Raw genomic sequence first — 19,773 nt, forward strand, 5'->3', positions numbered from 1 at the left:
TAGCAAAACTCATCTACTACTTTAAGTGTCTCATTTCCTAATCTAATTCCCTCAGCATCACCCGACTTACTTCGAGTACATTCCATTATCCTCGTTTTGCTTTTGTTGATGTTCATCTTATACCCTCCTTTCAAGACACTGTCCATTCCATTCAACTGCTCTCTCAAGTCCTTTGCTGTCTCTGACAGAATTACAATGTCCCCGGCGAACCTCAAAGTTTTTATTTCTTCTTCATGGATTTCAATACCTACTCCGAACATTTCTTTTGTTTCCTTTATTGCTTGCTCAATATACAGATTGAATAACATCGGGGATAGGCTACAACCCTGTCTCATTCCCTTCCCAACCACTACTTCCCTTTCATACCCCTCGACTCTTATAATTGCCATCTGCTTTCTGTACAAATTGTAAATAGCCTTTCGCTCCCTGTATTTTACCCCTGCCACCTTCAGAATTTGAAAGAGAGTATTCCAATCAACGTTGTCAAAAGCTTTCTCTAAGTCTACAAATACTAGAACGTAGGTTTGCCTTTCCTTAATCTTTCTTCTAAGATAAGTCTTACGGTCAGTATTGCCTCATGTGTTCAATCAAGCTATGCTGACGTTATTACATTAGGAAATGGAACATCAAAAGCATCAAGTTACCGTCCATTAGGAATGTGTGTACACTCAACGACTGTGATATGACTTTCAAATGATAGAGTGCAGCAATCAGTCGTCCTTGTCCTTCAGGTTTTCTTAAGCAACTCTAGATATCGGCTAGGGCCTAGCCGTTATCAATGCACTATTTCATGGTGTCAGTGCACGTCCTAGTACGTCAGTTCCCAGTTGTTTGGACTTATGTCACAGTTCGTTCAAGAGTACTGAACAAATTGTGATAGAAGACCGAACAACACGGGACTGTCATTGTAGGACATGCATTGATAGCATGAAACGGTTCATTGGCAATGGCTGCACTAGCCGAAATCTAGAGTTGCCTAATAAAATCTGAAAGAAAAGAACGACTGATTGCTGTGCTCTATCATTTGAAACATAACAATAAATTAGTTTTGCTTCTTGGGCAGCAATGTTACTGGAGATATCCTAAGTAGAGAGGACATAAAATATAGGCTGGCAGTTTCAAGAAAAGAGGTTTTGAAGAAGTAATGCCGCGCGGGATTAGGCCTGCGGTCTCAGGCGCTGTAGTCATGGACTGTGCGGCCGGTCCCGGCGGAGGTTCGAGTCCTCCCTCGGGAATGGGTGTTTGTGTTTGTCCTTAGGATAATTAAGGTTAAGTAGTGTGTAAGCTTAGGGACTGATGACCTTAGCAGTTAAGTCCCATAAGATTTCACACACATTTGAACATTTTTTGAAGAAGAAATGGTTCAAATGGCTCTGAGCACTATAGGACTTAACATCTGAGGTCATCAGTCCCCTAGACTTAGAACTACTGAAACCTAACTAACCTAAGGAAATCACACACATCCATGCCCGAGGCAGGATTCGAACCTGCGACCGTACCAGCAGTGCGGTTCCGGACTGAAGCGCCTAGAACCGCTCGCCACGGCGGCCGGCTTTTGAAGAAGATAAATTTATTAACGTCTATCTTCTCTACATATGCAGAGTGATTAGAAACAGCCTGAAAAGTATGTAAGGTGTTGCCGGGTAGGTTGTGCTGAGAAATAACTGTTAACCCTTGCAATATATAGGAGGGGTGGGAGTGCCTCGGGCATGGATGTGTGTGATGTCCTTAGGTTAGTTAGGTTTAAGTAGTTCTAAGTTCTAGGGGACTGATGACCACAGCAGTTAAGTCCCATAGTGCTCAGAGCCATTTGAACCATTTGATTTGAGGGGTGGGGGGTGGATGGTGTACTTTAGCCAACCTTTTGAAAATATTGTCATCTAGTCGGTTACTTTATACTTTAAAATTTAGAAAAAAATATTATTTTAATGAATTCTTGTACCAGATACCATTTTTTTTAAAATTTTTTAGTTAAAGTTAGCACAAAAATTTAAGTCTCAGGAGCAGACGTCACTTCCCCAGTGACTCTCATACTAAACATTTTCCGGTTCAGGACCTCGCTCTCAAACCAATGTCCCTTTAAATAGCATGTCGTGAGTAAAATCTGCTACAAATAACGAAATTTGCATTTTTTGCGGTGGGTATAAAGCACATTTGGCAGTACACGTTACTGAAAGTGTGTTGGTATTGTTAGGAGTGTATTAAAAGATATTTTTCTTTCTGGACCTTACTTACACATCACTAACTCTTTAAAAAGTATTTTGTTGATATCAGTCAACAAAAGTAACGAATTTTTTCGTTTTTTTTAGGGTGAGCGGGAAGTGCACCCCATTTCCCCCCTTGGCAAAGTGCGTTATGGAAAATACGTTGATATTGCTATGGTTAAGAAAAAATCGGTACGTTACGCCGTTTCCCAGTTAATTAGCACTGAAATTAGCGAATCAAGTCGTCGTGATCACAAATTCAAGTGAACTGCCAGAGATGAGTCGCCATGCGCGTTCTCCGTTTGGTTTCCTAAAACCGAACGAGGGAACGATACAAAATCTGGACATGGGACTGTAGTAAGAATCGAACAAGAGCGAAAAGCTGAGCAGTCTCGCGCGCTACCGTCTACGCTATGAGAATAACTAACACTGATTGGACCTGTCGGGCAACTTTAGTTTGAGCAGGGAACAGCCTGTCTGGCTAACTTCTGTGCTAATTAGCTCTGAAATGGTGCAACATTTCGAATTTCTTTCTTAGCAATTACTTCTCAGCGGTATCTACCCTCCAACACCCTTAGAGATTTTCATTGTGTTTCTCCTACCCTGTACAGTGTGTACGCCGTAGAACGTACCAACGTTGCAGAATAATTCTGTTTCAAAAATACAGTAATGTCTTTAAACATGACTGTACATAAACAAGAAAAGTATATTGGTCTTAAATTAGTGAGAAGAATAAATAATTTCAAACAGGTTAATACCTGACAAAAAAGAGTGATTAATTATTGTGAATACTGTTGGACTCTTAAAATGTGTGGGACTCGTCGTTGCACATTTTTATTGTAATAAATGAAATAGAACGTGGATTGTTCTAATTTATGTCCATTGTGACTATAAGGCAGCATACCATTGGCAGTAATCTTTGCCGAATCGTATAATTTTTACAAACTCACCTCCATGCATGCAGTTACGAACACCTACGTGTCAGGTAGACTTTGTCAGAGACAACAGAGCTTTACTTGAAAAAAAAAAAAAAAAAAAAAAGTTGTTGAAAAGCAGATGTATCCCTGAAGCTCGTGTTTATTTATACACTGTGTTTAAAAGTCTTTGCATCGAACGTCTAGGGGTGATAGGTCACATCATGGGGATCATCTGTGTTAGAGACAAAATATTAGTGAACTAGTAAGGTCTATTAACCAGGTATGCAGCATACTACCTTGTCCAGTAAAGTGATACAGTAATTTTAAAGAAAGAAAACTTTAAGAACGAGTGTCTCTAAGTGGAGGAAGATGTTTTAGAAGTGAATCATAAAGAGCCTACACTACTTCATATGGAACAGGAGTCTGGGTTATATGCAATACACACAGCATACACATGCTGCAGAATTCCTAAGCTATGTTACCTCTCAGGGGCATAACCAATACAAAAATACACCTAGCATCACCGGGAAGCGTCAGCGAACATTTTCTCTCTAACTAAAGTTGTCTGCCATGAAGTGATCTTTCACCACTAGCTGTTTGATGCATGGACTTTGAAATGCCCTGTATATGTAAAGGTATGATCACTTCTACTAACGTTCTGAGCCGGCTATAAACGCCATTACTATTCAATATCTTGCTTACAAGCCTGTCTGCCGTAGACTCATTTTCAACCTCTTAGCTGTGGTTAGTTATTGTAATGTCACTACCCAGTCTTTTACCAAAAGTAGTAAGAAGCAAGGAGAAAGCCATCTATTTTACGAGGGCTATTCGGAAAGTAAGGAACGATAGGTCGCGAAATGGAAACCACAGTTAAAATCAAAACTGTTTTATTTGCAACAGTTAGCTACAACTTCCAGCTACTTATCTCCATAGTCGCCGACCCTACTTAGAAGTTTGTCGTAGCGTTGTACCAACTTCCCAATAACCTCGTTATAGAAGGCAGCCGCCAAAGCTTTCCGACAGTTCTCTGCGCTGGCCTACAGCTCTTTGTCTGTGCCAAAATGTTGTCTTGATAGCCAGCGGTTCATGTGAACAGAGGTTAAACTCAGAGGGAGACAGTTACGGAGTGTATTGTGGGTAATCAAACATTTCCAATTGAAAACGATGCAGGAGCATCTTCATTGCCCCTGCAGAATGTGGCTGAGAATTGTCATGAAGAAGAAAACACACGACAGTGATGTAATGTTGGCTGCATAGCTTCAGGCGAAATTTCTCACCAGGCCCTCCTACTTGGCGGGAGACACTATTGTTCTAGGTATATTTATGTGCGCCCAGTGTGCTCAAAACTAAAAAGAACGACGTAACGCAATCGACGGTCATACTAGAGACACTGCCCAACACGTCTGTGCAGAACTTCATCGGATTTTCACTGTGGTATCCATTTCGCGACCGATCGTTCCTTATCTTCCGAATAACCCTCGTATTAGGAGCCGCAGCCTGAAGCCATAATGTGACGATATGTCGGTCATAATACGATAAATGCAAAGAGATTGCGATATGGAGCTAGTTGCAATCAGAAAATTGCATCTCGCAGCGTTAATAATACGCGGCTCAGTATCACCACACCAGGGCAAGTCGTTTGTTATGGCTGACGTCACTAGGTGCCAAGTTTTAGTGAAACAAATGCGTCGCACTTCTAGGGCACTTCTCATCGCTGGAGTCCAGCTGCAGCACGGCAATGCCAGGGCCACGTTGGACAGTGAAATGTCTGGACACTGCTGGTGGAAACCATGTGTTCGAAACCGGGCTGTGTTTCCTCCTGCCAGCACGAAGTTCTCACGGGACTCGGTGCTACAGCACCACCAGCCAGCGGTCCGCATCTGTTTCTGTCAGCACTGAGTTCCTTCCCGGGGACTCGGTATCACAGCACCAGCTGCCATCCGACTCTCCTCAGAGAGTAGCAAGTTGAGTCGTGCGCACAGTAGTCTCCACACGCCACTGCGGTGGTCACTTGCGGAGACGAGAGGCCATTCCAAGCGCCATCGCCGACGGGACGGTAGCTCTACTGACTTCACGAGCTTGGCCAACGAGGCCATCGACCATCCACGGACCTGCTGTCATCATTGCAGGGCTCCCGTACGGCAGTGTCACCCAGGGTCAACAGAGTAAGATGCGTTTTGTCTCGCCTAGCCACTGGAAAGCATGTCCTGAGTTTGAATAAAATCCTCCTTTATTGTCAACAGTGCTTACACTCGGCCCTTCGGCCCGTCAGCATAATCACTCACCCCACCTATTGAAACTGCACAATTTAGCATATTCATTCCGTATTTTACCTACACTACTGGCCATTAAAATTGCTACACCAAGAACAAACGCAGATGATAAACGGGTATTCATTGGACAAATATATTATATTAGGACTGACATGTAATTACATTTTCACGCAATTTGGGTGCATAGATCATGAGAAATCAGTACCCAGAACAACCACTTCTGGCCGTAATGACGGCCTTGATACGCCTCGGCATTGAGTCAAACAGAGCTTGGATGGCGTGTACGGGTACAGCTGCCTATGCAGCTTCAACATGATACCACAGTTCATCAAGAGTAGCGACTAACGAGCCACCATTGACCAGACGTTTTCAGTTGGTGAAAGATCTGGAGAATGCGCTGGCCAGGGCAGCAGTCGAACATTTCCTGTATCCAGAAAGGCCCGTACAGGATCTGCAACATGCGGTCGTGCATTATCCTGCTCAAATGTAGGGTTTCGCAGGGATCGAATGAAGGGTAGAGCCACAGGCCGTAACACATCTGAAATGTAACGTCCATTGTTCAAAGTGCCGTCAATGCGAACAAGAGGTGACCAAGACGTGTAACCAATGGCACCCCATACCATCACGCCGGGTGATACGCCAGTATGGCGATGACGAATACACGCTTCCAATCTGCGTTCACCGCGATGTTGCCAAACACGGAAGCGACTACCGTGATGCTGCAAACAGAATCTGGATTCATCCGAAAAAATGACGTTTTGCCATTCATGCACCCAGGTTCGTCGTTGAGTACACCATCGCAGGCGCTCCTGTCTGTGATGCAGCGTTAAGGGTAACCGCAACAATGGTCTCCGAGCTGATAGTCCATGCTGCTGCAAACGTCGTCGAACTGTTCGTGCAGATGGTTGTTATCTTGCAATCGTCCCCATCTGTTGACTCAGGGATCGAGACCTGGCTGCACGATCCGTTATAGCCATGCGGATAAGATGCCTGTCATCTCGACTGCTAGTGATTCGAGGCCATTGGGATCCAGCACGGCGTTCCGTATTACCCTCCTGAACTCACCGATTCCATATTCTGCTAACAGTCATTGGATCTCGACCAACGCGAGTAGCAATGTTGCGATACGATAAACCGCAATCGCGATAGGATACAATCCGACCTTTATCAAAGTCGGAAACGTGATGGTACGCATTTCCCCTCCTTACACAAGGTATCACAACAACGTTTCACCAGGCAACGCTGGTGAACTGCTCTTTGTGTATGAGACAACGGTTGGAAACTTTCCTCGTGTCAGCACTTTGTAGGTGTCGCCAGCGGCGCCAACCTTGTGTGAATGCTGTGAAAAGTTAATCATTTGCATATCAGAGCATCTTCTTCCTGTCTGTTAAATTTCGCGTCTGCAGCACATCGTGGTGTAGCAATTTTAATGGCCAATAGTGTAATTTTAGCTTTGGTTCAATGGCGCTGGTTCAAAGTAAATGCAGTATCGTCAAACTCACCTAATGTTCCCTCGACGACTTTACTCCACCTGCTTTCCCGTTCTCACAAATCCTTATTGGATCGGTTCCGGTTGAGAATTGTTGACACAAGGCATTAGGTAACTGGTCGGCTGGGGCCAAATGCTAGTTTGGCACCCCACTGGACGCCGGAAGTCACCCACCCCCAAGAAATCCTGTAGGTGGCAGCGCGCACTTCCCACGGGAGGCGAGAGGCCGCCACTTTGTCCTCACCTCCCGCCCCTCCCCTCCTCCCCCATACGTAGCCGCGGCTTGGCGACGTAACGAGCCGCCGCTCCGCGGCAGACTCCAGACTCGCTCGGCCTCGGCTGGCCCGGCTCGACCCGAGCCTAATTGCCTCATCTGCATTTACATGACTCCTTATTACGTGCGCGCCCACAAAGGATACAGCCTGCGGCCGGCCGACTGCACACTCGCACACACAGCCTCTCCTCTCCTCTCAGTTTCTGCCCGTCGCAGGCTGATGAGCGGCAACACACTCTTTTTGTCTCCGTTTGAAGCGCCTCGCCGTCGCGCCGCCTCGCGTCCTCTGCCTGAATGGGCCGCGGGACGTTCCGGCGCGCCGGCTGCCGTGCTGCGCGCGGCTAACGACGCGCATAATGATCGCGCGGGCGGCCTTTGACGGAGGCTCAGCAAATCGCCAAGAAAGCTCGCCGCGCGCGAAAGAAAAGGGATACATTTTCGCACATTCCCGTCTGCGGTGGCGGTGGCCGTGGTGCGGCGGAATGTCTTTCGACGAGGCTGCGGGAGCTACCAGAAGTCTTCGCACGGTCGTTACACCGAAAAGACTGCGTTTAGTTGCAACTGACTTCAGTTCAGACCACGGACAGGCCTGATCCAGGAGGGGGCAGTAGGTTCTGGGGTGTGGGGACCGCATGTCCCTTCTTCGAAACAATATTTTAGTAGAAGCACTTACAAGGGACGTTCAATAAGTAATGCAAAACTTTTTTTTTCTGAAGAAGGTCAGTTTCATTCAGGGTCCCGATACACTGCGTTATTCCCCAATTTCTTTCTTTCTTTCGCTACTGCCTTATCGTGCATTGTGCGCAGGGTCGGCAGGGTTCAGTACAGATTTGGCATGGTTAAGTTGAAGGGGTGGCCGGATGCCCTTCCTGCCGCCACTCCAACACCCCGGGACGGAATCAGTGTACCTCAGCTGTCTGCATCTGGTGTAAATCGTGAAATACTGTGAATGTGTCTCAAATGTCTGCGAGTCTTGTAACTGAGGTGGGACGTGGGGACCAGCCCGGTATTCACCTAGTAGGATGTGGAAAACCCCCTAAAATCCACATCCAAGCTGGCCGGCGCACCGGCCGTCGTCGTCAATCCGCCGGGCGGATTCGATCTGGGGCCGGAGCGCCTACCCGAGTCTTGCAAGCAGCGCGTTAGCGCTCCCTGCTACCCTGGCGGGTCACTGCATTATTCCCCACTATTTTGGCTAAAAAAACCAAATAGTCCCTGTTCAATGCGACGGCCTTACACTGCCATACCAGGAGAGCCTGTATGCCCGCATGGTACCAGTCAAGTGGTCGACGAAGGAGTCAACACCTTACTGCATCAATAACCTCCCCATCAACCACGTACTACTACTCACGGAGTGTATCCTTCATTGGACCAAACAGATGGACGCCGGACGGTGCCAAAACCGGGGTGTAGGATGGATCGGTAAGAACAGTCTAATGGAAGTTTTAATGAGCTCTCCTCGGGTGCGCAGACTTGCTTGAGGCCATGCGTCGTCACGGAGTATGAGACGTTTGTCTGCATTTTTGTGGCGACAGACACGCAGAAGTCTTGTCTTCAATTTCCTGTAGGTAGCACAATTCACTTTAGAGTTGATCGTTTCAGCATTAGGGAGGTCTTCAAGCAGAATAACACATTGAGAGTCCCAGAAGACCGTCGCCATGACTTCAGCAGCTGAGGGTGCGCCTTTGAACTTTTTCTTCTGAAAAGAGGTGTTGAGGCACCAACCCATTGATAGCTGTTTTGTTTCCGGTGCGAAGTGATGAACCCATGTTTCATCGCGTGTGGCGACGCTCGACAAAAACTGTCACGATCAGACTCATAACGCGCAAGAAGCTCCTACATCTTTAATTCAGTTGGGCTGCGAGGAACCTAGCGGGCTGTGGCCGAGCGGTTCTAGGCGCTTCAGTCCGGAATCTCGCTGCTGCTACGGTCACAGGTTCGAATCCTGCCTCGGGCATGGATGTGTGTGATGTCCTTAGGTTAGTTAGGTTAAAGTAGTTCTAAGTCTATTGGACTGATGACCTCAGATGTTAAGTCCCATAGTGCTTAAAGCCATTTGAACCATTTTTGAATCCAGCGGGCATTCACCTTTCAGCAATCCAACTGGCGAACCAGTGTGTCGGCACTACCAACAGAGTCGTCCAGTTGTGCAGCGAGATGTTTGACTATGATCAGTCGATTACCTGTAATGAGAGTGTCTGCACGTTCTAACATTACAGAAATCGCGGCTGTGTGCGTCCGGCCGGCATGCGTGAAACCAGACTGGATTGCGCGACATTGCTGTGATGATGACACACGCCTCACCCAACGGCTCGACATGATTAGTGATTTTGTTCACTGCTAGGTCTTCATTGACATTCTCCAAGGGCCTCTGAATATCTGTGGCGCTCTCGTTCTCCGCCAAAAGGAACTCAGTGACAACTCTCTGCTTGCAAAGCACCTCCATTAAAAACGCCATTGTATAGGCTACGTATAGCGCCGCCAACTATCGGAACTTCAGGAAAGTATAGGGAAATTCCACAATGTCCCGCAGTAAAATTCCGCATTCTTTCACCTGAATGTGGACGAGAAAAAAAAGAAGTGTTGCATTACTTACTGAACGCACCTTGTACGTTTTTACATACGAGAACATGAGTCTCCAAATTTCACAGGTGATTTTAGGAGAATAAAGTAGTTTGAAAAATAAAGTCTTTACAAAATTATTTAAATTACAAGCTACATTTAGTACAGGATGCGTTTCACTTTCTTGTGTGGAGACTTTGGCCACATGGATGGGATTTCGGCGTAACCACTTAAATGCACGCATTTACAGGCTGATCGTACCCGCTTGTCAACAGCAAATCCGACACGATTCGTGAGACCAAATGTAGATCTGGTAAACAACAAGCTGATGAACAAGGGAAGGTAGAGACGAAAAACTCTCCAGAAAGGAATAAAGAAAGGAACAGAGAGACTAACAGTTGGAATGTAGGTGGAAATGACTGAAAGAAACAGAATTCCCCCTCATTAACACGCTAGCAGAGCCACAGTCTGCAGACCTGCGTTCACAGCCGTGGTGCCTGTTAGTGAAATAATAATAATTGTGGTTCACACTTCGATCTCAAATCGCTTAAATTATTACATTGTCAGTATGGTGAGAGTTTGTTGCGACTATAGTTCTTAAATTATTTGCATGACTCAAGGACTTCTCAGATTCACGGACAAATGCTGATCAGATGGAATATTTCTGTAAATTACAATTTCTTAGACATTATGCTAAACCGATGTACTGATCACTGATTTAAACATATTATTATTGCTATATTAAAACATTTGATATATTTTACTGTTACTATTATTAAAATCTGTCACAAGCTGAAATTAAGCTTCATGACATGTTATGTCTGTCCTGAGGGCAATGAGAGAGAAAAGGGGGGGGGGGTGGGGGGGAAGAGCGCGAGAGAGAGACAGAGACAGTAACAAATGGTGACACGCCCCAGAAACAAACCCTGTGCCGCAAACGACCACACACGCGTCGCTCACTTGTGTCGCGTTTATAAGTCGATAAAAGTTTACAGGACACCTTCATCGCTTCATTGTAACTGAGAAACTATGTCGCTGGTTCGAATGGATCGTGTTTTCAAACACCGAGGAAGACAGCGTGGGACACAAAGGCCGATCAATAATACTCGATTTTTACGAAGATCACGTAGCAGTTGTGAACGATTCCACTGTGCAATGAATAGCGATAGCGAAGTCCAAACGTTCGAGTCCAGCTTCTGCACACAGTTTTTACGGGTGTTTCAAAACAGAGCACCTTTCGCTGCAGAGCAAGTCATTCGTCTTGCAAACAATCCCCCTACGTTGTGGACAAGCCGTTTGTCGGCAACACACATTCTTCCGTGAGTTTTCCTCCAACAACGTATACAGGAAAGCTTCTGTGAAGTTTGTAGGAGAGGATGTGGGATACTGGCACAAATGAAGCAGTGAGGACAGGTTATGAGATATGCCTTCATGGGTGTCGGTAAGAACATTGCCCACCAAATGCACATAGTTGTAATCTGCCAGGAATTCTCTGGTTAGTAACTTCGATATATGAGGTGTCAACCTGACTGTGCGATAATTCTCGCATTCATTTAACCCTGCTCGCTTAAGTATTGTATGGATAGCCTTCTTCAGAAAATACGAAGGTACGTTGTACATACTAACTTATAAAGTCACTGCAACTATCCTCCCCCCCCCCCCCCCCCCCAGTCTAGAAATGCTGGAGTAATGTTATCCGTCCCTTCTACCTCGTTTTATCGCAAGCCTTCCAATGCTCTATCAAGCTCTTGACTCGTAATACTGGATCTCCTACATCCTCGAAATCGACACTCAACTCAATAAGCGACAACAGGCATCCTCTGTAGGGGAAACAGCGACTGCTGAAAGTACGTTTTTTAAGAAAGCCACAAGTCGCACTCAGCCGGTTTTATTGACTGATTTCGCTCTATAACATTACAAGAGCATCGTCAGAATCTCCGGAATTTACAGTTCAAAGTTCAGTAGCTGGCTGGTTACATTGTCGGCACCAGCTTGACCTACTGAGTTTGACTTGAAAAACTTACTTAATTCTCTATTATTTCAGACAGTTCTTCTCCTTTCAATGGAGAGTTTGCCTTAAATGGCCCTCCCTCTCTCTCTTCTGAAATGAAGTAAATAAATCCTACATGTTTTCATGGAAGTTTTGGTGTTGTGGTTTTCCGTGTCTTTTGACCTGTTAACGATGAATTGTAATTTTGTCGTGCTGTTCGACTCAAGTTGTTGGAGACAGGTGGAGGCAATGTTTGCACCGTTAACTTTGTGCATATTCCAGTTGAGTAGTCGCATTTCGGAACTTCCCGAGAGTATACACTATTACGCTGTAGCTCAGAATCAGTTGTAATGTCTACAACAGATTTGTGTCAGAGAAACTGGATGCTAGTTTTGTGGATACTGTCTGCAGTTTGTGAAGAAGGAAACCTAAAACAGCTTGAATGAAGGAATCCTCCCGGACGATTTATATTTTCTCACAGCAGTCAAGTCCTTGTTGCCTGCCACAGAAATGATTCACGCACAAGTAACGAGGAGAAAAATCGTATCGCGGAGAGAATTCCACGAACAGCACGCCATAACAATAGGACGGAAGGGTAACCGCCGGAGAACGCTGATGCTGACGCCGCTGCATCTCGCAGTTCCGGGAAAAAATTATCTTCGTTAGCATATAATGAGGTATGCGGACGCTGTTCTGGAGACTAATTAGCCGGCAATCAGGAACGAAGAGGCGCATTCTTGGAAGAATTTTAGGAGAAGATGAAAATTAACCTGTACCTAACGCGGTCGCATTCCTTCGCATCATGCACGGCAATGACTTCAACGCAAGAAAAAATAACCCGCGCCCTGACTGCAATAATCCGGCAGAAATCGCCGCTACTTCACTTCTGACATAGTGGCGATCAGTATCACAACATGCGTCCTTATCAAAATTTTGTCATTTTTCTAGACCAGATATACCAGGTGCAAGATCGCTCATATTTCATTTATTTAGTAGGTATTAATATAATACCCTGGAGGATAGTGTACTTAGGAACACATGATGTTCCCTGGTTTACTTTTCCAATCAACTGTACGATTTTAGAACCATATGAAGGAATACGCGTCAGAAACCACAGTAAGAAGTTTCCGGTATTTTCTGCTGTTTTTGTTGCTGTGAGACATTATGTTGTGTTATGTTCACAATTTATAGATATTACGTATTATACATGTTTAAGTGCTATATAACATGTGAGAGCTACACTCCTGGAAATTGAAATAAGAACACCGTGAATTCATTGTCCAGGAAGGGGAAACTTTATTGACACCTTCCTGGGGTCAGATACATCACCATGATCACACTGACAGAACCACAGGCACATAGACACAGGCAACAGAGCATGCACAATGTCGGCACTAGTACAGTGTATATCCACCTTTCGCAGCAATGCAGGCTGCTATTCTCCCATGGAGACGATCGTAGAGATGCTGGATGTAGTCCCGCGGAACGGCTTGCCATGCCATTTCCACCTGGCGCCTCAGTTGGACCAGCGTTCGTGCTGGACGTGCAGACCGCGTGCGACGACGCTTCATCCAGTCCCAAACATGCTCAATGGGGACAGATCCGGAGATCTTGCTGGCCAGGGTAGTTGACTTACACCTTCTAGAGCACGTTGGGTGGCACGGGATACATGCGGACGTGCATTGTCCTGTTGGAACAGCAAGTTCCCTTGCCGGTCTAGGAATGGTAGAGAACGATGGGTTCGATGACGGTTTGGATGTACCGTGCACTATTCAGTGTCCCCTCGACGATCACCAGTGGTGTACGGCCAGTGTAGGACATCGCTCCCCACACCATGATGCCGGGTGTTGGCCCCTGTGTGCCTCGGTCGTATGCAGTCCTGATTGTGGCGCTCACCTGCACGGCGCCAAACACACATACGACCATCATTGGCACCAAGGCAGAAGCGACTCTCATCGCTGAAGACGACACGTCTCCATTCGTCCCTCCATTCACGCCTGTCGCGACACCACTGGAGGCGGGCTGCACGATGTTGGGGCGTGAGCGGAAGACGGCCTAACGGTGTGCGGGACCGTAGCCCAGCTTCATGGAGACGGTTGCGAATGGTCCTCGCCGATACCCCAGGAGCAACAGTGTCCCTAATTTGCTGGGAAGTGGCGGTGCGGTCCCCTACGGCACTGCGTAGGATCCTACGCTCTTGGCGTGCATCCGTGCGTCGCTGCGGGTCCGGTCCCAGGTCGACGGGCAGGTGCACCTTCCGCTGACCACTGGCGACAACATCGATGTACTGTGGAGACCTCACGCCCCACGTGTTGAGCAATTCGGCGGTACGTCCACCCGGCCTCCCGCATGCCCATTATACGCCCTCGCTCAAAGTCCGTCAACATGCACATACGGTTCACGTCCACGCTGTCGCGGCATGCTACCAGTGTTAAAGGACTGCGATGGAGCTCCGTATGCCACGGCAAACTGGCTGACACTGACGGCGGCGGTGCACAAATGCTGCGCAGCTAGCGCCATTCGACGGCCAACACCGCGGTTCCTGGTGTGTCCGCTGTGCCGTGCGTGTGATCATTGCTTGTACAGCCCTCTCGCAGTGTCCGGAGCATGTATGTGGGGTCTGACACACCGGTGTCAATGTGTTCTTTTTTCCATTTCCAGGAGTGTATTTGAAGATGTTAACCATCAGTGACGGAAGTGTTATAACGAATAAAATTCCGCGTATTTTTGAAACAAGTCACATAACGTACTGATGGTTAAGCTATAATTCATTAGTCGTGCACCTTTTTTATCCTTGAAACGGGAAGGTCTTCTACCACGGAACACGTAGTACCTTGTCACCAACTCGTGGTTTCACCGTCGTTCAACTAATTGCAGAGATACTAACGACAGAAGTACGTTAACAGCCGACCAGGTTGGTTCCCAGAGGGCCGTGCCATAAAAATCTATCTTTTGTCTAAATCGGTTACGTCAGAGAATTTCCCCAAATTTGGCCCGTACAGTTGCTAGAATAATTCCTCACTAGTCTCTGCTTATGTGTGTCCATGAAGGTACTAAATAGTCGTTGAAATATATCGTGAAAACATCCAGCTTTCTTTTATTCTGTACAGAGCTACTAGTTTCGGTCATAGACCATTTTTAAGCTTAGCCTAAACGAGGAAATACGAAACTTTAGAGATTGTACAGTTTGAGAAATTAGTGTAAGGTTATAAGTGACGTACTTACAGGCATAAATGGCAAGAAAGTTGTACCACTATTTAAACGATTACAAGTTGCTATTGGAAGCCAACCAGAGTCAATAAAATTGTCAACAATGTAATAATTGTACAGAGCAGTTGTCACCGGAAGGCTTATTCGCATAGAAAGTCAAAAACAAACTAACAGACGAAAAGCAGGATATGGGAAACAGGCAAAGATAATGCTAAGTCGAAGATAAAAGCAGTATAGCGTTTCAGTATATGCTAACATGTGAAACTGTAACCTAACAAACAAGTGTAGTGTTTGCTTGAAAGTAAACAACTATGTCTGTGAAATAAATCGTAATATTAGGTGTGCGACATAAATAGAAAAAAGGAAGTGAAACTAAACTGACCAAATTGTTTGATAATAAATTTATAATGATTGTAAAGTACATTCAGTTGAACTGAGAGCTTAGAAAGAAGGTGGGGGTGGGTGGGGGACGCTGGGGGGGGGGGGGCGTGAAAAAAGCGAGAATCAACAAAGAGTGACAAGGGAAACTGTCAGTCAAGTATCACCTTGCACATTAATTAAGTAGATAAATAAGCTTATATTATTTTCACAATTAGCAGGAGAGGAATTGGGGCGGTGGTATGGAGAGGGTGATAACCCGTAAACAGAATTGTCGATCGAGGTACTTTATCTATAGGACGGAAATATAAAATAGGAAGAAACATGAAAACGAGAAGCAGAAAATGTGCTAACCAAATACACGAGGACAGCCCGTAGCTTAATAAGTATTTTAAAAACTTACGTGAAAATCATTTTTATGATTTACACTGTTGTTGTTGTTGTTGTGGTCTTCAGGCCAGAGACTGGTTTGATGCAGCTCTCCATGCTACTCTATCCTGTGCAGGCTTCTTTGTCTCCCAGTGCCTTCTGAATATTTTTAGCGTGTTCATCTCTTGGTCTCCCTCTACGGTTTTTTACCCTCCACGCTGCCCTCCAATACTGAATTGGTGATCCCTTGATGCCTCAGAATATGCACTACCAACCGATTCCTTCTTCTAGTCAAGTTGTGCCATAAATTTCTCTTCCCTCCAATCCTATTCAATACCTCCTCATTAGTTGTGTGATCTACCCATCTAATCTTCAGCATTCTTCTGTAGTACAACATTTCGAATCTTTCTCTTCTTGTCTAAACTATTTATCGTCCACGTTTCACTTCCATACATGGCTACACTCCATACAAATACTTTCAGAAACGACTTCCTGACAAATCTACACTCGATGTTAACAAATTTATACTAACTTGCCAACTTGTGCGATCTCTAACATTTTGAATTTCCTCGTTTACGCTAAGTTTGAAAATGGTCTATGACTTAACTATAGTAGCACTGTGCAAAATAAAACACGTCTGACAGTTTTCACCACTAAGTAGGGATTTTTCTTACCGCTTCACGTGCCATGAACGCCACCAGGTGCAGTTCAGTCTCACTGTGGGCGATGGTCATCACGATTTGGCTCACCAGCGTATGTTACTACGTGCCTATTGTTAGACGCTGCTCCGGATACGAGGCAGCGCCGCGGGTAGTCGAGGAGCGCCTCTCGCTGCCGCCGCCCCCTTGACGTCGCCGGGAAGAGGCGTGGCAGGTGCCGGCAGTCCCACGCCGACAGCAGCAAAAACCGCCTCTCGCTCCCCCGCAATTTAATTTAGAGCAGCTGGAATGCGCGCGCCCGCTTTTATTTTGCTTCCGCCCCCTGCTGGCTGCCTCCACACCTCCCCCTTCTACGTTCCCTATCGGCATCCCCGTCCGGCCGTAGCGCCCTCAACCCACCGGTCAGCCCAGGTGGTCCGGTCCGGTCTGGCTTCGAGGGCCACTCCGCCCCCCTAGGAGATTTGATAGCGGCCAGGAATCCGCAATACGTTGGGCCGGACAGCTGCCGCGGGGGCGGAGGAGGCGGCGCTCGCCCTCTGCCTCTGCAGTGTCGCTGTCACCGCCAGAGGCAATTAGTGGGAAATCCGCCAGCGGACCCGCGCTGGACGCCCGCCAGCTCGGAGCAGCTTAGTGGCTGCTGGGGCAGGGGCCTGGGACGCGCTAGGGGCCTGGAGGAGGCGGCGGGGAGCGCTGATGCTACGCAAACAGTCGTCGCCAGGAGGCGGCGTGTCTCGTCCTCTTAACACAGGGGACTCGTCGCCGGCAGTCGACACAGTGGGACACAGCAGCCGGGGACCATTTGCTAATGTCTCCGGAAAGGACGGTCACGCTGTGTTCTACGCGCAAAGTTTCGTTCTACCGGTACCTGGAAGAGCTCACATAGAAAGCAAGTGCTAAGAATAAGAAGAAAACATGAAACGTGGAAGGAATATACAATGTGATTCCCTGATGATGTTACAAACTATCAGGGATGATGGAGATGCGTAACAGTATCAGTCTGATGTAAGGAACCCTGATTCGTCAACGACCGGGTCGAAAATTACGAGCGAAAATCGTTCTGATACCTCTGCCAGTGGAATACATGCCCCGGTACTGTTGTTGCTAAGATTGCAGGATAGGCAACTTTCACATATGGTAGTATGGAGTAAAACAAGGAAAAAAATTGCCTAGTAAACAAGTGCTCTAAAATGCGTGTCTTAAGACAACATTCCATTAAAACTACTGACAGCCTTCGGAGAGCCAGTCCCGACAAGACTCTACCATCTGGTGAGCAAAATGTATGAGACTGGCGAAATACCCTCAGACTTCAAGAAGAATATAATAATTCAAATCCCAACGAAAGCAGGCGTTGAGAGATGTGAAAATTACCGAACTATCAGTTTAATAAGGCACCGCTGCAAAATACTAAGGCGAATTCTTTACAGACGAATGGAAAAACTGGTAGAAGCCGACCTAGGGCAAGATCAGTTTGGATTCCATAGAAATGTTGGAACACGTGAGGCACTACTGTCCCTACGGCTTATCTTATAAGCTAGTTTAAGAAAAGACAAACCTACGTTTATAGCATTTGTAGACTTAGAGTATTTTGTGGCGGCGTTCGTAGCGACAAACAATTCGCTGTAGAAACGGCTTACGAAGTCACCGCCACACTTTTAATAGCGGGCCGACCGGTCCGCTGGAACAGTGAACAGAAAGATGAAAACCCAAACACTCTGATTAAATAAAAGTCGGTACTTATCTTTATTGACGAAGATACAGAAACACAATAGTGAACTCCGTGTCTACAGAGATCTGTCTAGTTCGAGTCGGAGCGGCTAGGTCAGCGTCGGCTGACGACAAACAACAACTCTGCTGCGATGAACACACAACTGACTAGCAAGTACACAATTCGGTGGCGAGTATACAACTGAGCGGCGAATACAGAACTGTCCTAGCGCTCGCGACTCCAGCGCTTAAGAACCCAGAAGCCAGCGGTGGCGCGCGCAGACTTGCGGCGATTTCCTGTCTCGCTGGCGCTGCTTATGCGGACGGCGTCCGGACTTTGATGCTGCCAACCTTTTGGCAGCGGGCTCGGGTGGCATTACTGGCTAGGATATAACAGAGTAACTTTTCGACAATGTTGACTGGAATACACTCTTTCAAATTCTGAATGTGGCAGGGGTAAAATATAGGGAACGAAAGGCTATTTACAATTTGTACAGAAACCAGATGGCAGTTATAAGAGTCGAGGGACATGAAAGGGAAGCAGTGGTTGGGAAGAGAGTTAGACATGGTTGTAGCCTCTCCCCGATGTTATTCAATCTGTATATTGAGCAAGCAGTAGAGGAACCAAAAGAAAAATCCATGGAGAAGAAATAAAAACTTTAAGGTTCGCCGATGACGTTGTAATTCTGTCAGAGACAGCAAAGGACTTGGAGGAGCATATAAGATGAACATCAACAAAATCAAAACGAGTATAATGGAATGTCGTCGAGTAAACTCGGGTGATGCTGAGGTAATTAGATTAGGAAATGAGACACTTAAAGTAGTAAAGGAGTTTTGTTATTTTGGGAGCAAAATAACTGATGATGGTAGAATTAGAGAGGATATAAAATGTAGACTGGCAATGATAAGGAAAGCGTTTCTGAAGAAGAGAAATTTGTTAATATCGAGTACAGATTTAAGTGTCAGGAAGTCGTTTTTGAAAGTATTTGTATGGAGTGTAGCCATGCATGGAAGTGAAACATGGACGATAAATAGTTTGGACAAGAAGAGAGAGGAGCTTTCAAAATATGGTGCTACAGAAGAATGCTGAAGATTAAATAGTTAGATCACGTAACTAATGAGGAGGTATTGAATAGAATTGGGGAGAAGAGGAGCTTGTGGCACAACTTAACTAGAAGACGGGATCGGTTGGTAGGACATGTTCTGAGGCATGAAGCGATCACCAGTGTAGTATTGGAGGGCAGCGTGGAGGGTAAAAATGGTTGAGGGATACCAAGAGATGAATACACTAAGCAGATTCAGAAGGATGTAGGCTGCAGTAGATACTGGGAGATGAAGCGGCTTGCACTGGATAGAGTAGCATGGAGAGCTGCATCAAACCAGTCTCAGGACTGAAGAACACAACAACAACAACAAGATCTATGAGCAATTTTTAATCTTCGCTTTTGTGAAATATATCTGTTCTATTGAAATCTCTTTGCTTTCCATACTTCTGCTGGAGGTAGTAAGCACCAAAACAAGAAAAATGTGCAGTAAACAAGGGCTGTAACTTGTACACCTTAAGAGCAAATGTCCGTCATCACTACTGTGAAACACATCTCTTCTTCTGAACAAATGCTCGTAGCTCTTAAGGTAAGCATTTTAGACCTCTTGTTTATTGGATTATTTTTTCTTGTTTTAGTCTGTACTATCAACTCTAAAAGTTGCCTACCCTACAGTCTAAGCAACGATAGTACCCATTAAT

This window comes from Schistocerca piceifrons, chromosome 8 (assembly GCF_021461385.2).
Source record: "Schistocerca piceifrons isolate TAMUIC-IGC-003096 chromosome 8, iqSchPice1.1, whole genome shotgun sequence".
Classification (NCBI taxonomy): Eukaryota; Metazoa; Arthropoda; class Insecta; order Orthoptera; family Acrididae; genus Schistocerca; species Schistocerca piceifrons.